This window comes from Mesoplodon mirus, assembly GCF_964341445.2.
Source record: "Mesoplodon mirus genome assembly, chromosome: 13".
In the NCBI taxonomy this organism is placed as follows: Eukaryota; Metazoa; Chordata; class Mammalia; order Artiodactyla; family Ziphiidae; genus Mesoplodon; species Mesoplodon mirus.
The window spans coordinates 41,866,940-41,887,946 of NC_138989.1; positions in this window are offsets into that span (position 1 = coordinate 41,866,940).

Consider the following 21,007-nt stretch of genomic DNA (forward strand, 5'->3'; position numbering starts at 1 on the left):
ACAGAGTTACACAATAGAAGTACTGCTGACTACACTGGCAGTAGTGTTCAACAAAATAAAAGTATTTATAGCCATCATTTTAAAAACACCTACTGTTTTAACACATTAAACACCATGAATCAGGCATTAGCTTCATTTATGATTAACAGCAATTCTGCGAGGAAGGCATTATGACCCTCATTTTACAGATGTGGAAACTGAAGGACAGAGAGGTTAATAAATTTGCCCAGAGTCACACAGCTAGCAAGTGGCAGAGGCTGGTTTCAAACTCAGGTCAGTTAGACTTCAGAGTTCACAGAAGTGACTGGTGGCAACTAGGAAATGTAAGATGTAAAGATGTAAAGATTAAAGGAAGAACCCAGGAACTGGGAACAGCTAGTCCAAATATCAGGTGGATCAAGCTGCTTGTGGTCAAAGACTAGAAAGGAGACCAGAGTGGTGGCAGTAGGAAGGGCAAGGAAATAAGGTTATAGCGGAAGGCGGGGCTGGACCCTGTAGGACCCACAACTGGATAATGGCTTTGGGTTTGACAACAGGAATCCACTAGCAGGTCTTGAATAGGTGACATGTCTGTGTGATATGATCTGACTCATGATTTTGAAAGATCACTATTAGGAATTTTTTAGACAAGTAAGGGTAGGGTACAAGGAGGGAATTCTATGAAAAGGTATAACACATGGAAAGGAACAGCACTGAAAAGAATTTTTTTTTAATTTATTTTATTTTTGGCTGCGTTGGGTCTTCATTGCTGCACGTGGGATTTCTCTAGTTGTGGCGAGCTGGGGCTGCTCTTCGTTGCGGTGCCTCTCACTGCAGTGGCTTCTCCTGTTGCAGAGCACTGGCTCCAGGCACATGCGCTTCAGCAGTTGTGGCACGTGGGCTCAGTTGTGGCTCGCGGGCTCTAGCGCGCAGGCTCAGTAGTTGTGGCACATAGGCCCAGCTGCTCCGCGGCATGTGGGATCTTCCAGGACCAGGGCTCGAACCCGTGTCCCCTGCATTGGCAGGCAGACTCTCAACTACTGCGCCACCAGGGAAGCCCTGAATAGAATTTTGTGCAGTTAGAATAAAAGGTTCATGTAGAAGGAGATAATGATGAGGCTGGTAATCAGGGTCTTGCAAGGTCTTGGCTAAGAATTTTGAACTTTACTCAGTGGTGGGAACTGAAGAATTTTCAGCAGAGCAATGACATGATGAAATTTGCACTCTAGAGCCCATCCCCCTCCAACAGCTATGTAGAGAATAGAGGAGCCAACTGGGGGCTGAGAGACCAGTAGGCCAGACAGGAAGTGATGGGAGACTGAGAAGGCAGGGGCAACAAAGAGGTCCAGAGGGAGAGTATTTGAGAGAGATTAGGATGGGGAGATCTTCAAGATGTCTGCAGTGGATGGATATAAGGAGGAATTAAGGGTGAGCCCTGGCTTTCTGGTACAACTGACTAAGTTGATGATAGTGATTGAGAAAATATGAAGCAGATTTTCAACAAAAGATGGTGAGTCCAGTTTGGACACAGTGACTGATTTATTTAGTGGTATCCAGGTGGAGATGTTCTGGAGATAGGTGGAAATAAGGGTCAAGAGTTAAGCAGAGGGCTTCCCTGGTGGCGCAGTGGTTGACAGTCCGCCTGCCGATGTAGGGGACATGGGTTCGTGCCCCGGTCTGGGAGGATCCCACATGCCGCGGAGCAGCTGGGCCCATGAGCCATGGCCGCTGAGCCTGCGCGTCCAGAGCCTGTGCTCCGCGGCGTGAGAGGCCACAACAGTGAGAGGCCCGCGTACCACAAAAAGAAAAAAAAAAAAAAAGAGTTCAGCAGAGTTGTAGATCAGAGATGAAGATGTGGGCGTTATTGATATACAGGTGGTAACCTGTGGCCATGGGTGTGGAGGCCATCCAGGGGCAGTGTGAGAAGATCCAGGTTACTGAAGGGCACATCCTTGGGGACATACTGACATTTTGGGGTCAAACAGAGAAAGAATAAACTGTGAAGTAGATTGTCACAGAAGGACTGTCAGAGACGTAGTAGTAAAGTGAAAAGATAATGGTCAAGTAAAGTAAAACAAAAATATGAATTAGCTGGAGCAATTTAGTAGTAAGCAGTAAGCTTAACAGAAGTTTCACTGAGTTGCAGATAGAGTTCATAGACTGAACTTTCTGAATGCTTTACTGGGAAGAGAAGTAGAAATATGGAATGGAGGCTAGAAGGAGTACAGAATCCAGGAAAGATGTTTTTCAAAGAAACCGAAATGGTTAAGTGTGATTTTACGATTTTTAAGTTAGAGCTAACATAGAGGAAAGGACTGAATATATTGGAGGGAGGTGATTGAAGAGTACAAGTCCTCTAGAAGGAGGGGAGGCTGGGTGGCCAGCCACAGGCAGAGAGACAGGGCATGGTGCTTCTCCAATCTTCTCTCTCCCTTGAGCAACTTCTTTTATGCACTAATCTTTGGTCAGCTGGCACCAATTCTTCATTTTGATAGTTTAGTTTCATTGACTAATACTGACTAATTTCCTTTTTTTTCTCTGTCTCTCATTATCTCTCTCTCTCTCTCTTTTCTCACTATGCAACTCCTCCCAGCTCAGTCAGCGGTAATCCACTGGAGTCGCCTTGAACATGGCGTTTCTCCTTCCAGTAGCTGTGGGTGGGGCAGTTTCTGTAGAAAAGGCTGAGTGCTGAGTTGGTTTTCAGGCATGTGGCTAGGATATATTTCTTATGTCTAATTCTCACTTATTGTGAGGTAAGTACTCTTATCTCTACTTTTCAGGTGAGGAAACTGAGGCTCAGAAAAGCTTACTAATTAACCCAATGTCATGCAGTCAGTAGGATAGTTGAGCTGGGCTCAACATTTTGGCCTGTATGACTCCAAAGCCCACTTTTCCCTTTACCATGTTGTAAAAGTCACATTCCAGTGGATTTGAGGATTAAGAGGCTGGAGGCAAGGAGGCTTGTAGAGAGGGTTTTTCGGAAACCAGACCTGTGGGGATAAATGGGTGGTGGCAGTGGGAATAGAGAGACATGGGTGGAAGTGTGTGGGGAAGCATGCTTTAGGTAGAATGCACAAACTATGTCTTGAAGAGTTGTAGGGCAAACTGTTTGCTGACTGTGTCCAAAAATGACACTATGTGTGTCCCAGATCTTGGTTTCTAAGTAATAGTCCAGCCTTGGCTGTTTCCAAATCTGGGGCAGAGAAAGTACAAGGTGAACCTGGGATGCCTTATTGTGCCAGAAAGTAACCACGTGCTCAAAGATTAATGAGATCATGTCAGAAGGACACAGGAAGCCACAGAACTGGCTTGAAAGGATCTTCACTGGCCAAATTGGAGAAAATTTGAGCAAAAAAAGAATAATGAATAAATAAAACAAAAAGAGTCCCTGAATTCATGATGATATGGGGAAAGGGGGGAGCAAAAAAAAGCGGGCAGCTATTCTTTACAATAAATGTAGAAGGATGATAGAATTAGCAAATCACTATTTTGCAAACCCTAATATAATAAATGATTTTAGGCAAGCATCATTAATGGATGCTAAAACTATCGGGTGGATGGTTGTTGTGTAATAGAATATTCACAGACTTAAAGTATCACCACAGAGTGCCTATTAATTACAAAAGTGAAAATGTATTTTTATAACGGACAGATCTTGTGGACACCAACTATCAAATTTAGCAAAGACAAAATGGTCAGTATATGCCTCTTTATGTGATGCAATAGGAAGCATATAATTTTGCTTATGTAATACTTTTACCATATGCTTAACCTAGGTCTAAACATGAGTAAATAAATCCAGGATATGGGTTACTCCATGACAAAATTGTCCTGAACTCTAAAAGTTTCTGTGTCTTAAGGACAAAAAAATAAAATAAAAAAGGTAGGGTGATTATTCTAGCTTAAAGGAAACTAAAGAGACAACCAAATATGAAGAGTGAAACTTAACTGGATCCCAGATTTCTGAAGACTAATAAAAGTTCATTTTGAGATAACTGGGGACATTTGGTCTGGCATGTAAGGAGCTTGGAAGTTACCACTCAATCCTAACAAGTGAAAAGCCAAACAAACAAAAATTAACAATTTTCATTTATTTGTAAATGAAGGAAGGTCACAGGGCAAACAGCTGCTCCGGAGTTGGAGAGGCAAACAGATGGATATAGAGAATCAGAACTTAGATGGATACAGAGAATCAGAACTTATCAGAGCAGGAAACCTGTGAGGAGAAACCTCTGCAGGAACCAGTGCCAGGATAGGAAAACCTTAACTGTAACTGACAAACTGCTGGAGGCTCAATGTGCCCAAGTCTGAGAGTCAAAAAAGCCAGGGAGTCCCAGTCATACGGGGGTCCCCACGCCCTGTCGAGGTTTACCTCCAGGAGCTCAACCAGGCTCTCAGGATGACTCTCAGAGAAAAATCCCGTCTTGCTTCCAACAGGGAGAGAAGAAAAGTAACAACTTTGAAATGCATCAGAGCTTTCTGTTCTTAACAAAGTCTGCCCACAGGAGAAACTAATTAACCAGAGCCTAGCCAGCTGGGGTTTTATCAGAGCCTAAACTACTTGGGGGAAGGGAGATACTCATTTCCTGTCCCACCTAGGGGGAAGAGGAAGGAGTACTTCGAAGCACTTGTGTAGTTCACAGTCCAAAGATACAGGCTCACGAAGAGACTGAGACCTACTCAAAGGACTCTACAAATGCTTCCTCTTCCCCCCACAGTTCACCACCACATTACTAAAGCCCCATTTACAGCAGTTCCTTTTACCTAGTGCATCATGTCCGCTATCAAAAAAAAAAAAAAAAAAAAAAAAAAAAGGCAAAAAGCACAGTTGGAAGAGACAGAGCAAAATTTAGAGCCAAACTCAGCTATAGCAGGGATGTTGTTATTATCAGACTGGGAATTTAAAGCAACTATGATTAGGATGGATAAACAACAAGGTCTTACTCTACAGCACAGGAAACTATATTCAATATCCTGTGATTAGACCATAGTGGGAAAGAGTATGAAAAAGAATATATCTATATCTATATCTGAGTCACTTTGCTATACAACAGAAATTAACACAACATTGTCAATCAACTATAGTTCAATAAACTTAAAAAAAAACCTGTGATTAATATACTAAGGGCCCTAATTAATAGACAGCAAGAACAGATGGAAAATGTAAACGGAGAGGTGGCAATTCTAAGAAACAGTAAAAAAGAAATGATAGAGATAAAAAGCACTGTAACAAATAAAGAGTACCTTTGATGGGCTTATTAGTAGACTGGATACAGTTGAGGAAAGAATCTCTGAGGTAGAGGATATATCAACAGAATCCTCAAAAACTGAAAGGATAAGAGAACCAAGATTTAAAACTTTTAGGACAGAATATCCAAGAATTATCGGACAACCACAAAAGGTATAATGTATACATAATGGAAATATCAGAAGGAGAAGAAATAGAGAAAGGAGTACAAGAGATATTTGAAGCAATAATGGCTAAGAATTTCCCCAAATTAATGTCAGACACCAAATCACAGATCCGGGAAGCTCAGAGAATACCAAGCAAGATAAATGCCAAAAAACTACACCTAGGCATATACTTTTCAAACTATAGCACATCAAAGATAAAGACAAAATCCAGAAAGAAGTCAGAGGGAAGAAATATGTTACCTACAGAGGAGCAAAGATAAGAATTAACATCTGACTTCTCAGAAACCATGCAAGCCAAGAAGAGAGTGGAGTAAAATATTTAAAGTGTTAAGAGAAAAAAAAAAAAAAACACCAACCAAAAACTAATCTTACATTTTTTGTATGTGATAATAGTATCATAGTTAAATAGGAGAATGTCTACTTCTTAGGAGATAGATGCTGAAATAGTTAGGGATGCAGCATAATAACATCTGCAACTTTACTTTTCAAATATATAGAGGAATGTTTTCAATTAGTGAATTTTTAAAAATATGTATAGTATTTTTATAAAAATTAGTGAATTAAAAAATATGTATATTATTTTTTATAATAAGTAATAGAAAATTACCTATAATAAGAACAAAATAGAATGTCAAATTATAAAAATGGCATTTTCTGACCTGAGGACCATAAGAGATCATTTCCATCTCTCTAAATCCAAAGCTCTGCCCACCCCAAGAAAGAAATGGCTATTTGATCAAGATAATGTGGACTATAAACCTAGATGGATTTAGTAGTAATTGTTTAGACCCAGCAATCCCAGTCCTATGTATAATATTTACCCCAATGAAATGAAAACATGTTTTCACATAAAAACATGCATACAAATGTTTATAGCTCTATTTATACTCATCCAAAACTAGCTACATCCCAAAGTTCCTCCAGTGGGTGAATGGATAAACTGTGTTACATTCATGCAATGGAACACTACTCAGCAATAAAAATGAATGAACTACTTATATATGCAACAAGATGGGTGAATTGCAAAAGCATTATACAAGGTAAAAGAAGCCAGACTCAAAAGGTTACATGCTATGCAATTCCATTTATTTATGACATTCTTAAAAAAACAAAACTATAGGACAGAGGACAGATCAATGGTTGCCAGTAGTCAACTACAAAGAGGTTGTATGAGTAAGACTTTTGGGGTGACGGAACTGCTCTGTATCTTGATTGTGATGGTGGTTGCATAAGTCTTTACACGTATTAAAATTTTTAGAATTGTACACTAAAAAGGTCAAGATTACTATATGTTAACTTAAAATATAAAAAAAAAGAATAAAACTCTAACACTTGAATTCTAAAATTTTGATAGAACGCTCAAAAACAAAAAATGTTAATCGTTTATAACAGAGTATATTTAAATGACATTAAAATACATTATTACCATTTGTAAAAATTCATCAAGTTATACACTTATGATTTGTATACTTTTCTGAATGTGTGTTACACTTCAATGAAAAGTTTAAAAATATAAACAGTTTGCTCTAGTAGAGCACATCGAGTAGATGTGCTATTTTACAGGTGAAAATAATGTTTTGGTTGATTGAATAATATGTTAGAAATATCCCCTGCAGGTCTAGAGTTATGGCATTACTTCAAACAAATGTAATCTTCTTTTTTGTTATTTCAAACTTTCCTTCACTTCAGGGCAGAGTAAAGGGGCATAACCACCGCTTTCCTAAATTTATGGCATGATGATATGGACAATTGAGATACTCTAGTCTTCTGTTTTACCACTTAAAATATTACATGACATCTATGTGTCTGTTGATCCTGCTGATAGAACAACTACCATTTCCTTTTACCCTTTGAAAACTTACAGTATTATTATGTGCAAATTGTACTGGGAGTACTGATCTGGCCAAGTAACTGAATCTCAATAAAATGCCTGATGATCCACAGATTCTAGAGTTAATAATAATATTATATGTCTTGTATTTATGTCATTTTTTATATTTTGGGGGGAGGAGTAAAGGAAGAATATTTATTGTTTATTAAATGCCAGGCATTGTGTTCAGTGTTTGACATTTGTTATTTTATTCAATTCTCACAATTACCAATTTAGCTCGTTTTTTTCCCCAACGTCTCAGAGCAAATGAATGGTGTAACTAGGACTCAGCTTGATGAGCCTCAGAACCAGAATTGGCAAGAGAGTTATCACCCTAACCCCACCGGTGGTGTCAGGAGGCCTCCCAGACCAAAAGTGTTCATTGCAATGAAGACAATTACACATGAAGGTTAGTTGCCACTTATAGACTGACAATACCTTTTGGTACATGTTAGAGTCCACAGACCTCCTGAGATATGTGTGTGTCCCCAGGAATGTAGGATGTTTTGCTCCCAGGGAGTGATTACACCAGTGATTGACTGAGGTCATTAGTATCAATACCATAGTATCTCAGTCTCAGGAACACCAAGCTCCATAAAAATCCTATTGCTTCAGATAACCTAAATTCCACAAAGTGATGGAAATTTGTCCTCAAGTGACAGCCTCCTTACCACAGGACTTATGGACTCACATACTTGGATTTCTCCCATGGACAAATTCCAGCTATCCTACCTTTCGATGATTTATTTCAGATAGCTTCCAGGCTTTACCTAGGAACTCCACCATGAAAAGACAGCAGGAATTCTAGGGAGTTGTCATGGCAACCCCTAGATATCATCTTCAGAAGGCCCCATGGCTGTTGAGTCCAGATTTATCACAATTATATTTATATATGGAAGGCAAGCTCTTCATAGGCAACCAGACCCCAGTAAATGGATCTAATTTGTAATTATATGGATCACTCTAAGACTGCTGGTGGCAAGATTTTAGGGAACTGCTTATGAATGTTGGCTTTTTGGTGGCTGCTTGTCATATTTAGGTGGGCCTATACCTCAAAAGCCAATGCGGAGTAAAAGCTAACCAACTTTTGCATTTTGTCAAAAACTTCAGAGTTGAGTTTTATGAAGGCATTTCATGAGAAATTTGTATCAGTTGTCCTTTCCCCCCAAAAGTGAAGAGAGAAGGCTGAGGATTTCAGAGATTCTCATTTTTATTTCCTCTTGGTCTCATACTGCATCCTTGAAACAATGGCAACACAAAGCCCAGTTACACAGTATCTGCTTCCAAGCAGGGTGGTGCTGGGTCTACCCAGCGTCTTGTGCAGTGGGTGTTTGTGTCACATTGTTGTTGCAATTTTTATTGCATCTCATGATATGCACACCTGTGCTTGGTAAGCATCTCAAGAGGAAGAGACTCTGCTCAATATCCCTGTTCCCAAATGACACTACCTTATAGAATCACTTTCTGGGCTACCTCCTTTGGGATGCTGTAACCATTTAAAGTCTCTGGATTTTGGTGTTTTAACAAGGGTTTAATTACTAAGGTAAGTGTATGCACCTGCTAAGGCATTCCTAATTATTTGATAATGGTGCAATCTTTCTCAGTACAGCCAGTTTTGTGGTGTAAGCTACACTAATGAAGCACACTGAGAGAACACATTCCCCCAATGTTGGGGAAGCTTATTTAAATTAAATAAATTTGCAAAGGACTGGATTTTTACCACTGGCCTCAACAATTATGTATTGGTATTTCATGCTGGAAGGAGGTAGGCACAGGGTCGGAATGAGACACACTTCCTATTACTTTTGTTCTTTGAAGTGTCTTTCAGAGAAATTACGTCAGTTTTAAAATTTTATCTATTCCAGATTGTTTCACACATTCCTCCTTGTTCCACCCGTGTCTTTAAAAAGAAAAGAGGGAAGAAAAACTTAGCTTACCTCTTTTGTTGTTCACTTGGCAACAACTCATAGAAGCACTGTTTTGACAATGCTGAAAATTTTCTTTTCCACCTGATTTTTGCCATTGCCACATGTGGTCTGTAGTGGTTTAGTAATAAGATCTTGGCTATAACATCTGCAAATTAGCACCTTGCATTGCAACCTCTCTGGAAACTTGCTGATGGTTTGCAATTGTAGTAAGTCACAGTTGACACTATATCCAAATGTTTCAAACTTTGTTGTTTTGGACTAAAAAAATATTCCAATGGGCAGATTATTTCCAAGTCGCTGTTAGGAGCTGTGCTAGTGAAACACAGCATCTCAGTTCTCAAGCACACACATTCATTTTAGTACACGAAGTTACTTTGGGAAGAAATATGCACTGTTCTAAACTGATTCTATCTATTCTTCTCTGTTCCTTATCATTTGCCTTTTCTTCTGAAATATTTTGGTGAATTGAGCCAGTTCACCAGTTTTCAAAAGGCCATCATTCATACAATTTTCCATGTAGACATAAAAGAACTTCCTTAATCATCTAACTTTCTTGGACTTTTATGCAAACCAAATTGATTTTTTTTTAAATTTTCTGATACAACAAGAGCATTCCTTTAAATACACCAGCAACCTGCCTTTGAGATTTTAAACTACTTACAAATGACAGCCAAGACAAATGAGCCAAGGGTAAGAATACACACAAATGAAAAACTGTTGCAAATGAGGGTCAAAGGATTAATAGAGGGTTCAGGACCCAGCTTTAGAGGCTGCTTAAGGACAGCTTTCAATTGTGCCAAGGTTCAGATGCTTCACGTGCCACCAGAGTTTCATGGAGCTTATAACCACACAGGTCTAGATTATGCTGCCCTTGTTTTATCACACCATCAAACAGGGCTGGAGAATGCAGCAACTTGGGATGGATAAGAGCAAAGCAGAGGCATGTGAGAGGGGCATGGGTAGTAGCAGAGAGCATAACTTGCAGTGCCAGGCAAATCAAAAGGCGGAGGGATCCTCCCAGCTGATTCCTCAGTGTCCTAGAGATTTCTGTTATTAATGTGGCTTGGGGCATGTACTGCTGATAATTACTGCTAGCTGGAGTAATTAATAAGAATAATTGCTCGGCATGGAAAGGGAAAGGGAAGCTCTGGGAGGAGGAAAAAGCAGGCTAGCGGAGCAAGAGACTCCCCAAGCGCATTTGTATAGACAGGAAGTTCAGCAGCAAGCATCCTGAGAATCAAAGAGTTGTCTGGATGCCAAGGACAAAAGTTAAGAGATACCAAGTGAGGCCCAATTCAACAGTCTTACCTTGGAATGCAATGGAAAAGAAGCTCGTCATAGCTTCAGTGAGGGGTGACTCCCTTTGGAAATAATAGGTGGAGGCTGTGAAAGAAAAATACAGTGTGAAGGGAATTAAGAAGTGTCCTAAAATGAGCAGACAAGTCTGTATATCTGGTTTAAACCCAATAGTGACAGCAGGAGAGAAGCAAAAAAGGAAGAAAAGTGAGGAATGCTGCCCCAGTGAGAGTTTGGGAGAGTTTATCCTAGCTTGAAGGAAGAAAAGCATCCATTAGAAATCAAGCATTGGTGTTGACAGTCTGTAACATAACCACAATTTGATGTAATAGGGTAGATTTTCTCAACCCTACGTAGAGTTGCCAACACAGTTCTTGATACTATAGCTTTCTACATATTACACTTAAATATTCCCCCAAAGGCAAGACAAGCATATGCTTGGCAAAACTTAAAGAGGTGAGGAAACTGGATGTGAAAACTTAAGTGTAAGCAGCATATGGAATCTGGCAGCTAGAGTTCTGATAATGGCATACAGAGCAAGGGGGCCAAGCCCAAGGGCTAGGTGTTCACCGTGACCCTCTGCAGGAGACAGGGCACCATGTGCAGTGTTGTGTTATAAGATTAGAAAAGCCCATGAAGGCCAGGGGTGACTATTTATGATTGCTTTTCCCTATGGGAATCCTACAGGAAGAGCAATTAAAGCCAAAAAAGATTGATTTATCAAATTATCCCTTACTCAAGATTTGATGTTAGGCATTGCATTTCATTGGATCATAATAACCCTTTCTCCATGATTGTAACATAAATGGATTACAATTGTAAGGCAAGAGAAGAACTGCTACTAAAACAGCCAATGGCCAGTGTGTGGTGGTGGGGCTATTTCAGGGTCATACCACTGCTCAATGTAGGGATGATACTCCCTTCGCCAAGCTCCTAGCAGCTTGGGGTTGCAGCCCTGCTGGGTAAGGAGCTTGCGTGCCTGAAGACAGGTGTTGTCATCTTGGGTTAAGCGGCTTTGTGTCTTTACAGTAGTTAGGGAATTCCAAAGGGAAGACTCTTAAATGACCAATACCTTTTGAAAGGATAGGACAAGAGGAGGATGAGAGAACCAGGTGTAAACCAGGCTCCTGGTTTTAGACCAGAAGACAAGGCCAAGTAGTGCCACCATGAGAGGGATGGCTGAAATGTCCTAGGGGGAAGTCTCAGTCCATTTACTATGTTCTGAGGAAGCTTTGCCCACCCTAACTGAACATGGCATTTCTTGGCAAATAAGAATATGAACCAGACCTTAAAGATGCCCCCAGTTATCCACTCAATGGCATTGAGGATTATGGCGGTCAGGTACCAGGTGGGGTTGCTGGTATTTAGCAATAGCTATGACAGGGTTAACAGAACCCAGAGTAAACCTGAGCATGCCTTGGAACCCGAGGAAATACTGCAGGTTAGAAATGCATTCAATGCTCACTTTTCTCACAGCTTGGAAAAATTACAGTTGAGGAAGCGTAATTACTGGCATAAACAGTTGAATTGGAGTATGTGGACCTGTGTGGGCTGGGAAGTGGGGCGATGGTGGGACAGGAAGTAGGGTGGAGCCCAAGTTTAAATAAGTCATGATTCAGTCCTTAAGGAAAAGGGAAGAATACCTCAGCACCCTTGCCATCCTGTTGAATTACAGAATATCTAGGCCCTCCAGCTCAATATCCCAGTTTATGCTGAAGAACTGAGAGAAAACTCTGTTAGTAAGGTGCAACAGAAAATTCAAGGGCTCTGAAGTCAGCCACATGTGGAACTAAGTCTTGACTCTGCAGCTCACCTCAGAGTGATCTTAGACAAGGTATTTAACCTCTGTACAGTGTGGAGGATAATATTTCTGTGGTAGGATTGGTGTTGGATTTAAAGTAAAATACGCTATGTGCTCATTGCCTGACACATATTAGGTACTCAGTGTATGTCAGTTCCCATGTTCTTTATCTTCCCTAGACCTCCATGGTCCTGCTCCCCTACTCTTCCTCTCACCCTTCCCTTAGCCCCTCCATCAGTGAATAAATAATAACTGTAATTATTAGAGGTTTGAATAGGATCCCTGATTATCTTGCCTTTCAGGTTCTGAGCATCAAGTAATTTCTCCTTCCTGGTTTTGGTTTTAGCAATTTCTACTCTTGTTCCACCAGGGTGGTACCTTGGTCTATTCTACAAATATTTACTGAGCACCTCCTAGGGGTCAGGAAGTATGCCTGCTCCCAGCATGACTGATGCCTTCATCTTCTTCAGATATCAAGACCACACCATTGTAAAGCAATTACACTCCAATAAAGATGTTAAAAAAAAAAAAAAACCCAAAGCTGTCGCAGGGAGCAATACATTGAGAGGAATCTCTTGGCTCCATCCTTCTGAAGGAAGGCACAGTGCCACAGAAGGAGGGTGACTTACAGAGACAGTGGTAGGAAGAGAAGATGATCATCACCTGGCTCAAAGTAAAGATCTTATCCCTTACCACTAACTATTATTATGTGCTTATATATGCCTGGCGTTGTTTTAAGTGTTTTCCATGTACTAACCTATTTAATCCTCATAAAAAGCCTAGGAGACAGAGATGGTCATCACTTCACATTAAAGATGATGAAACTGAAAGATACAAATGCTAGGGACCTGTCCAGGTCACAGAGCTAGTTAGTGGCCTAGTAGCCGGATTCCAGAGTCTTCCCTCTTGACCTCTACAGCATGTAACCACACCATTATCCACTCCCATCCACTTCCATCCTGACCTACAAAGCAAGGCGTCTTCCCCACTTCTATGCTCAGGCTTCTTTATAATGACTTCTCTTTCTTTTAAAGAATGCTCTTAGTGTTTATTTTCATGTAATTTAATCCCTTTTAAAATGTTAGCTTGGGAGCAGAGGGTACCGTATATGTACTGTTTTATAGTATCCTGGGGCTGGAACAACATTTTACCATTGTTTAGGTTTTGGTCCAGGTAAATGTCTCCTCTTACTTCTCAGTAGAGAGGCCCAAGAAAAGTTGTAGTAAGTTTCTGAATTATCAAGAGACTAGATTCAACCAAAGGAAACTTTGTCAATATTCAAAGAGAATCTTTCTGTTTAGACCAATCTTAACACTGAGATGGTCTCAAGCAATGTTCTACCAGGACCCAGTCCCTCTAGCCTAGTAGAGGAGGGGAATACGAGTTTCCCAAATGCCTTAGGGTACATTCCACCCATGAATGGAGTTGCAAGGCAATCTGAAGTTCCAAGGGAACCAGTTCCCAAATATAAATTTTAACTTGTTTACCTTAAACTTGGAGCCTATTATAATATCCTTTGGGATCCTGTCATTCGCACTCAGTCTATCCTCATCTTCTAGGGATTGGGGCATGTCTCTTTCCAGCTATGCTTAAGGCTGCATTATTTCCCAAAAGCTTTAAAAGTGAGCCAAATTATCCCTGTCCCAGAGGAGCAAACAAAACCCTGGCAAGGAAAGACAACTTTTAAATCTCCTTTCCCCATGGTCCCTTGGGGACAAAGCCATATCAGAGGGGACCAGCACTTTAGCCTTCTTGTCTCCCACTGCCTGGCTCAGACCAAATAGACTTTTCTCTCTTTCCTTAGCTGTAGGTCTCTTCCTTCTTTATTTCTCTTTTCTGACCTTGAGGTCTCTCTCCCCTTTTAGGAAGAAGGTTCAAATTTACAAAAGCAGCAAGAAAATGATGATCTGTTAAATTTAGGATCGTGAGGCAGGATAGAGTCTGTTTCACCCACCATATTATCTCCAGTGCTTAGCAAAGTAGGTGTGCAATGAATAAATAGAAGACAGGACATCTTCTAAGGAGAAGGGGAATAGATATTTCCATATACCCAATTAGAGAGACACTGAATGGCCAAATTATCTAAAGATATCTTCTCCATGATCCTATCTTGTTTTCTTGGTGTAAAGTTAGTGGGTCTCCATCAGTACCTGTAGAAATCTTTCTTAGAGACTTGGCAAACCAGCAGCTGTGCACCACAGGAATAGACATGGCAAAACATGAGAAACAGTCTGGACGTGAAGTTAAAGTTTTTTGTTCATGGCTCTCTATCCATAGAGCCAAGGACAGATCTCTTACCCCATGGGATCTCAGTTTCCTTTTCTTTAAAATGGTTCCAGGGCTGGTTGGTTCAACTATAACTTCAAGGACTAAGGCTCTCTATCAACTATATTCCAATTTAAAAAATTCTGCAAGGGAAAAACAAGAAAGGACCAAGTCTCTCGCCTCTTTCTTCTTTGCCGTCTTCAGAGCATTATGTTTTCCTCCTGAGCTGGTTTCCCTCATAGACCCAATACAAATACCACAGGTTTCATATGCAGGTGGCAACATTTAGAAGAAAAAATAGAAACTTCTCTGCCTTGTATCCCTTCTCAAGAAAACCCAACAGACGCCCCCTTGTGTCTAATTGGAAAGATTGCCTCACAATCAGTTGGTGTAGATCCACAGACTTAGATCATTCAAGATTCACCTCCTTTGGGCTGGGGAGGAGATCAGCCTTCCATGAGGACTGGCCAGCTCCAAGAAGGTGAACGTCAAGGAGGCCTGGTACCAAGGAAGAAAGCAGAGGATGGCTGTTGGCTGGGAGGCCAATGGTATGTGCTATAAATGTCATGTGATTCAAAGGAAGTAAGAAAGATGATGAACAAAGTTTGATAGAAGTAAAGAAGAGTGGAAGACAGCAGAAAGGCCAGGCTCCCACAGGAGGAGTCCTTGAAAGGCAGGACTGTTACATGTCACAGACATTTATTTAAAGGTCCCAGGTCTGCTCTGCCTGCGCCTACTTTTAACTGCTTGAGCAGCAGGCTTTCTCTGGTTGCAGGACAAAGAGACCTTATGCTAATTCCTTAGGGGTGAGGAAGGACTTGCTCTAGCATTTTAGTGCATTTCCCCAGGAATCCCGAGCTGGAATTAGATCAACCATGCTGCTTTTTTTCTATACAAGGGCAGAAGTGACAGTCCCACCCCCTGGTAGACCAGTCCCCCCAGCGTCTTAGAGATACTTTCCACTTCCCCCCGTGCCACGTATTTTTTTTTCCCTTCCGGGTATTTGCACGTGTCACTCCATCTGCTTAGAACTCCTTTCCCCCTAACTTTGGCATATTCTTTTCAAACTTTAAATTTCAGCTTAAGTGTCCCCTTCTCTGGAAAGCTGTCTCTGGTCTCCAAGATTCTGGGTCTGCTCTGGCCTCCTGAATTTACACTGAACTACAAATTGCACTGTATTATAATTGTCTGTTTTCTTGTCTGTCCCCTCTGCTAGGTAATGTACTTCTTAAGAGCAAGGACTGTTTCAGGTACATGCCTACTCCTGGCACACAGCATAGGGATCTTGCATTCAATGAGGGCTTAAAACATGTTAAAATAAGGAACAGATACTCAATAGGAATAGACATAAAAATACGTTAGAATTTGTGGTCAAGTCTTTGGCACCACCAGTATCATTGAACTTTTAAATAGTTTGGCTCTAAAGACAATCACTTCTCCCCTTAGGAAACTGGTCTGAGATGGCAGCTCTGTGTCTAACCTGGAACCTACAGCATAGGAACGATGCCTCCTGTAGGTTTGTGTGTGTTTGTGTGTGTGGTAGACAAGACCCTATTGCTTTTATTTTTCTCAAATCAGTTAGATTTAATACAGTCCTTTCTATCTTCTTTTCTTAAATATAAAATAGATCTATACTGGTAGTGCCCCTGATGTTGGTAGTGAGTGTGGGGTGAAGAAACATTGTTTTCCTTCCTTGCTTGCTTCCTTCCTTGGTTCCTTCCTTTCGCACCAATAAATTATTACAGCTACTGTGTGACAAGCACTCTGCTAGGTTCAGGGGCACAGTGGTGATCAAAAAATATATTTTCAGCCTTAATGGAGTTTATATTTTAACAGTGAATTTATAGTTTAAATCAGCATCTGCTTGGAGCAGGGGGAGGGAAGAAGGCATTTCCACAAAGAGAAGGGGATTCCCATTGGGCAGAAGGGATTCAAAGGCACATCTCTGGCCCTTCTTCCCAGGGCCGGGGGTGGAGGAGTGAACTGTCTGTCTGGTGAGGGAGGAGGGAGGAACTGAGCATGCCCCTTGGTCTCTCTCCCTCCCTTGGCCCCTCGTCACCTTAGGCTGGCTTCACCCAGACCCACGCTCTCTTCTGCCTGCAGAAGGCAGCCTGCCCCTGTAATCCCATGATGATTCCAAGTGTGATGCTGTGTTAGCAAGACATGTTGGCACCATGGGAAGTGGATAGTCCAAGACACCAAATTTATTTTAGGGAATTAGAGAAAACCTCCTTGAGGAAGTAATGTTTAAGCTGAGACCAGAAAATGAAGAGGACAGAATAAGGGTTTGTGTGGGAGACTGCATGGCTGGGAAGGGCATCCTACGCTTGGAGAACACTTGCGAAGGGTAGACGGAGAGAAAGAACGGCTCAGGCAATTACAGTCTTCTTCCTGGCCTCTGACCTGGTGTCACAAAGGGCCGTATCTTAGTGTGGAACAGAGGGGAGATTTATGTGCTTAGACATTCATTCATTCATTCATTCAACCTAGAGTTACTCTCCTAGGTGAAGGGAACATAAAATTCTGAGTTAGACCCAGTCCCTGATCTCAGGCAGCCGTCGCTGAATGGGGATGCAGGTGTGCAAAAAAGTTTGTTCATAAAGCAGTGTAGGTGCTCTGCTAGAAGACAATGGTACAGGATTTATGAGTGGTGGAGAGAGGTATGTTACAAGAGGTAAAGCAGAAGTGACCCTTGAGTTGAATGTTGTAGAATGAGTGTGTTTTTACCAAGTCAAAAAGAAGTCTTACTCTCCATCTTTGGTGTTTCCCTTCCTGGACCTTTCTGCCTTAGAAATCTGATGATTATATGGTGTAGTATTCCCCTACCATAAACATTCTTCCTTCCAAATTCTACCCAGGGTGATGTCACTATAAGACTATGTCTGGTGTAAATGGGATATAATCCCAGGGCAAATCAGCAATGAAATGAGATCTCTTTAAGGAGAACAAATTAGCCTCAACATAATAAAATAGTTACAACTTTGTGGGAGATATGTAAAATGGTTTACATCACTGAACTGTCCCAGATGGTAAACACAAGGCAAGACTGTATCTTAAAATGGATGTATGGTGGATTTGGTTACAAATGTACAGTACGTGCACAGTGCATATGTGTGGAATAAACTTAAGCATTTTTTGGCCTCCTGGACAGTGAATGTTTATGATAATGTACCACACAAATATACCCACAATTTCCAATGTACTAAAGGGAACAGAGTATCTAAAGCCAATGATATGTCAAAAGAAAATACGGTCATTGGAAAGGAGAAAATATTGCTGGATATACAAAAGAAAGGACATTAGACTCAATGCCATATGTAAGATGACACAAGTAATAAGATGCTTGTAAAAATGTCACTTCCAGAAAGGAGGCAAGTGGAAGGCTTCTCCATTCCCCTGTAAGAATGGCAGAGCCGGGGTCCCTCGGGGAGGAGGGAGAGCACACAGTGGTGTGGGAACTGAAATCGAAGAGGCCAGGGACACTGATTTGGTTAGGCCATCACTTCACTGTGAACTTTGGGTCATACGCAGTTAAGGGCGGAAGGAGAAAGCAGGAAGTATTCTAATGAGAATTCAGTTAATTCAGGGAATCTCAGAAACCAGGTGTAAACTCTGCCGGATATTAAATGATCCCTGAGAGGAGACTTCGGGTTTTGTAGCGCATCAGATCAATTTGCGAGGAGCTGGTAAATTGGCAGCTGCCCTGCTGTAGCCCCGGCTCCCCTCTCCCAGCTCCAAATAATTACCATCTTTTGACTCTGAGCAAGTGTGACTGGAAACCCCTCACCAGGCTGGTAAAGTGACGGATCCCATTCTACTCCACCCCGCCTCCCTGTGTGGATCTTCAGGATGTGAATGCCATCCCCAGAAGCCGGAGGAGGTCCTCGCTACCCTTAAAACAGTTCCAACCAGTTGCGGGGCTCAGCATGGGGACATGGTTTCCTGTGGGTGTTGGACTGGCCATGATAAAATGATGCATGACAGTCTGATGCCGGGGCTCAAAGCAGTGGGAGCTTAATACCAAAGGGGGCAGAGGATGAAAACACAGCTGAAGAACAATGTCCTGCCAGAGAGAAGTGTTGAGCGGGGGGGGGGGGGCCCAGGGGCCACTTCGAGGGCCTTTAAAGACTTTATGTCCGCATGATTAGCCAAGATGAAGGGCCCAGCTGCAAACTTTAATTTCCTGATGACACAAAGGAACCATGAACAATATATAGATAGGATTTGAATTTGTAATAAGCAGTGGCCTAATCCACAGCAAAGGATAGTCAGTGCAGACAAAAAAAAAAAAAAAAAAAAGCCGGTGAAATTTCTTAGGTTCCCCATTCAGACCTCTTTATTGAGAGTTTTACTTCCAGCAGTTTATCTTGGAGGAACCACTGGGGCTGGGAGTAGGAAAGAAGCAGTACACTTTTTGCACTAGGACCCTGAATTCCTGACAAACTCTGTTCTCCTAGAAGAAGACAAACCAGAGTTTGTGTAATAATGTGTAGGCACTTGGTTGGGAGAATATTCCAGATAAAGGAATGACCCCATTAGTCCACTGAGAATACTGTGCTAGACACCAACCTTCTTTTACCTTCTTTTATCGAATTCTTAATCTTGAGCCAGGGTGAGGAATTTTTAAAAATAATCAATGCTTTCTTCATTCTTAAATAAAAACATTTTTTCCCTCAGTGCTGTTGGAATCAAATTAGCTGCTGGAAAAGAAAAGCTCAACTTTCATTTCTGTTTTCACCCTTTCAGCTCTAATAATCTTCAAGTGTTAAGGTGAATAATAATAATTTTTAAAAAGTTTAGGTCAACAGGAAGTGCCACGTGATGGGGACTGGCTTTAATAGGACAGGGAAAGCCATGGCACAAAGGGGGCCAGATGTTTTGACAGGGCACTGTGGAGCAAACAGAGTCTGGGAAAGGAAAAGAAGCATTTCAACACTTCTCAGAACAGGGAGCTTTTTGTATCCAAGACTTGGAAAGATCCCAGATCTAGGGCTTCCCTCTAAGAGGCAAAAGATGAGAAATCTGCATATACATCAGTATTGTGAATACAACGTTACTCTTATTAATTGTGAAAAACCCCACGGAGGGAGCATCTGCCTTGTTCTAGGAACTTTACGTACATCATCTTATTTAGTAGTCCTGCAAAGTAGCTTTATTATTCCCACTTTATAGGTGAGTCCATTTATGCTGAGAACTTACCTTCCTTGTCCAAAGATGTTCTCAGGGTTAAATGTTAGAGCTAAATTGGAGCCCAGGCTGCCTGACTCCAGATCTGTGCTTCAGTCCCCTTGCAATGACAGAAGTTACAAGAAAGACAGAACTCCAGGTTGGCTGTCTCACTGTTACTGAGGTCTCTCAGCCATCGCTCCCCTTGCTAAAAGCAGCAGAGCCCCTGGGGTAGTTATCCTGCCCCTTCCACCCAACATAACCACCACCCCACCCCAGGAGAAATAGCAGTTACAAAGAACTTCCCACGTGGACTTTTTTATATTGTTGACAGAATTTCTTAGTGTGGCTTCATGGAAGGAATGCAACAGGAGCACTTCCAGTCCTGCAAGAATGCCCCGCAGAGAGAAACTCACAGCTGGTTCTTCTTCTTTCCTTCTTCAGACACAAAAGGAATGGGGCAACGTGTTTGGTGGAGAAAAAGAAAATCCTTCTGTGTGATATGTGTGTCCTTGTGAGTCAGTCTTTGGAAGCCGTGGTCAAGTTCTAGCGCTCAGAAATTCTATCTGTGTGTTCCTGTCTTCGGTACTGAAGGTACCTCAAGGCTGGAGCTGGCGGAACGGAGGCTCCCCAGCTGCCAGGACCTGGATCTGATGGCCTTCTGGGCACAGCTGTTGGAGAGACTGGGCACTGTTCCAAGGAGAATGTGTCATCCACCAACTGCCTGGGCAGTGACAGGGGATGGGTGAGTTTAGAACTCAGAGAAGCCCATTCTAGCATATTCTTCTTTCACTGGAAGCTCGTGTCTCTTTATCCAGGAGCGCCCTGCCTGTCTTCGGCTTTTCCTCTGCTTTCTATCCACTTTTCGTCCTCCAAACTCTTGGTGTCAGAGCAGACTGCTCTGTGTTTCTGACAGAGTGTTTCTGACCCATAATATTCCTCAGAATGAAGCTGAGAAATGTCTCTGAGACTCGAGGTGTGCTGCATGCTGGGCTGCCAGAGCCCCTGCCCTGCATCCAGCCCGCCTGTCCTGTCTAGGACAATTGAGCTAATTAAAGCGATCGAAGAACAGCTGAGCTACTACTAATGGGCACCAAGAAAGTGCAGGGGGTCCAAGACAAACGTTGCTTGACTCAGACTGCTAAACAGCTTAAGTTCCAGTTTTGAAAATCACTTCAGTTTTACTTAGATCGTCTTCTGCGCCAGGCAGCCAGTCCTGAGAAAGGATGCATGACAAAGCTACCCCCATCTGTAGTGAATATTGTCTCCATTTTATTTGGCCTGTGG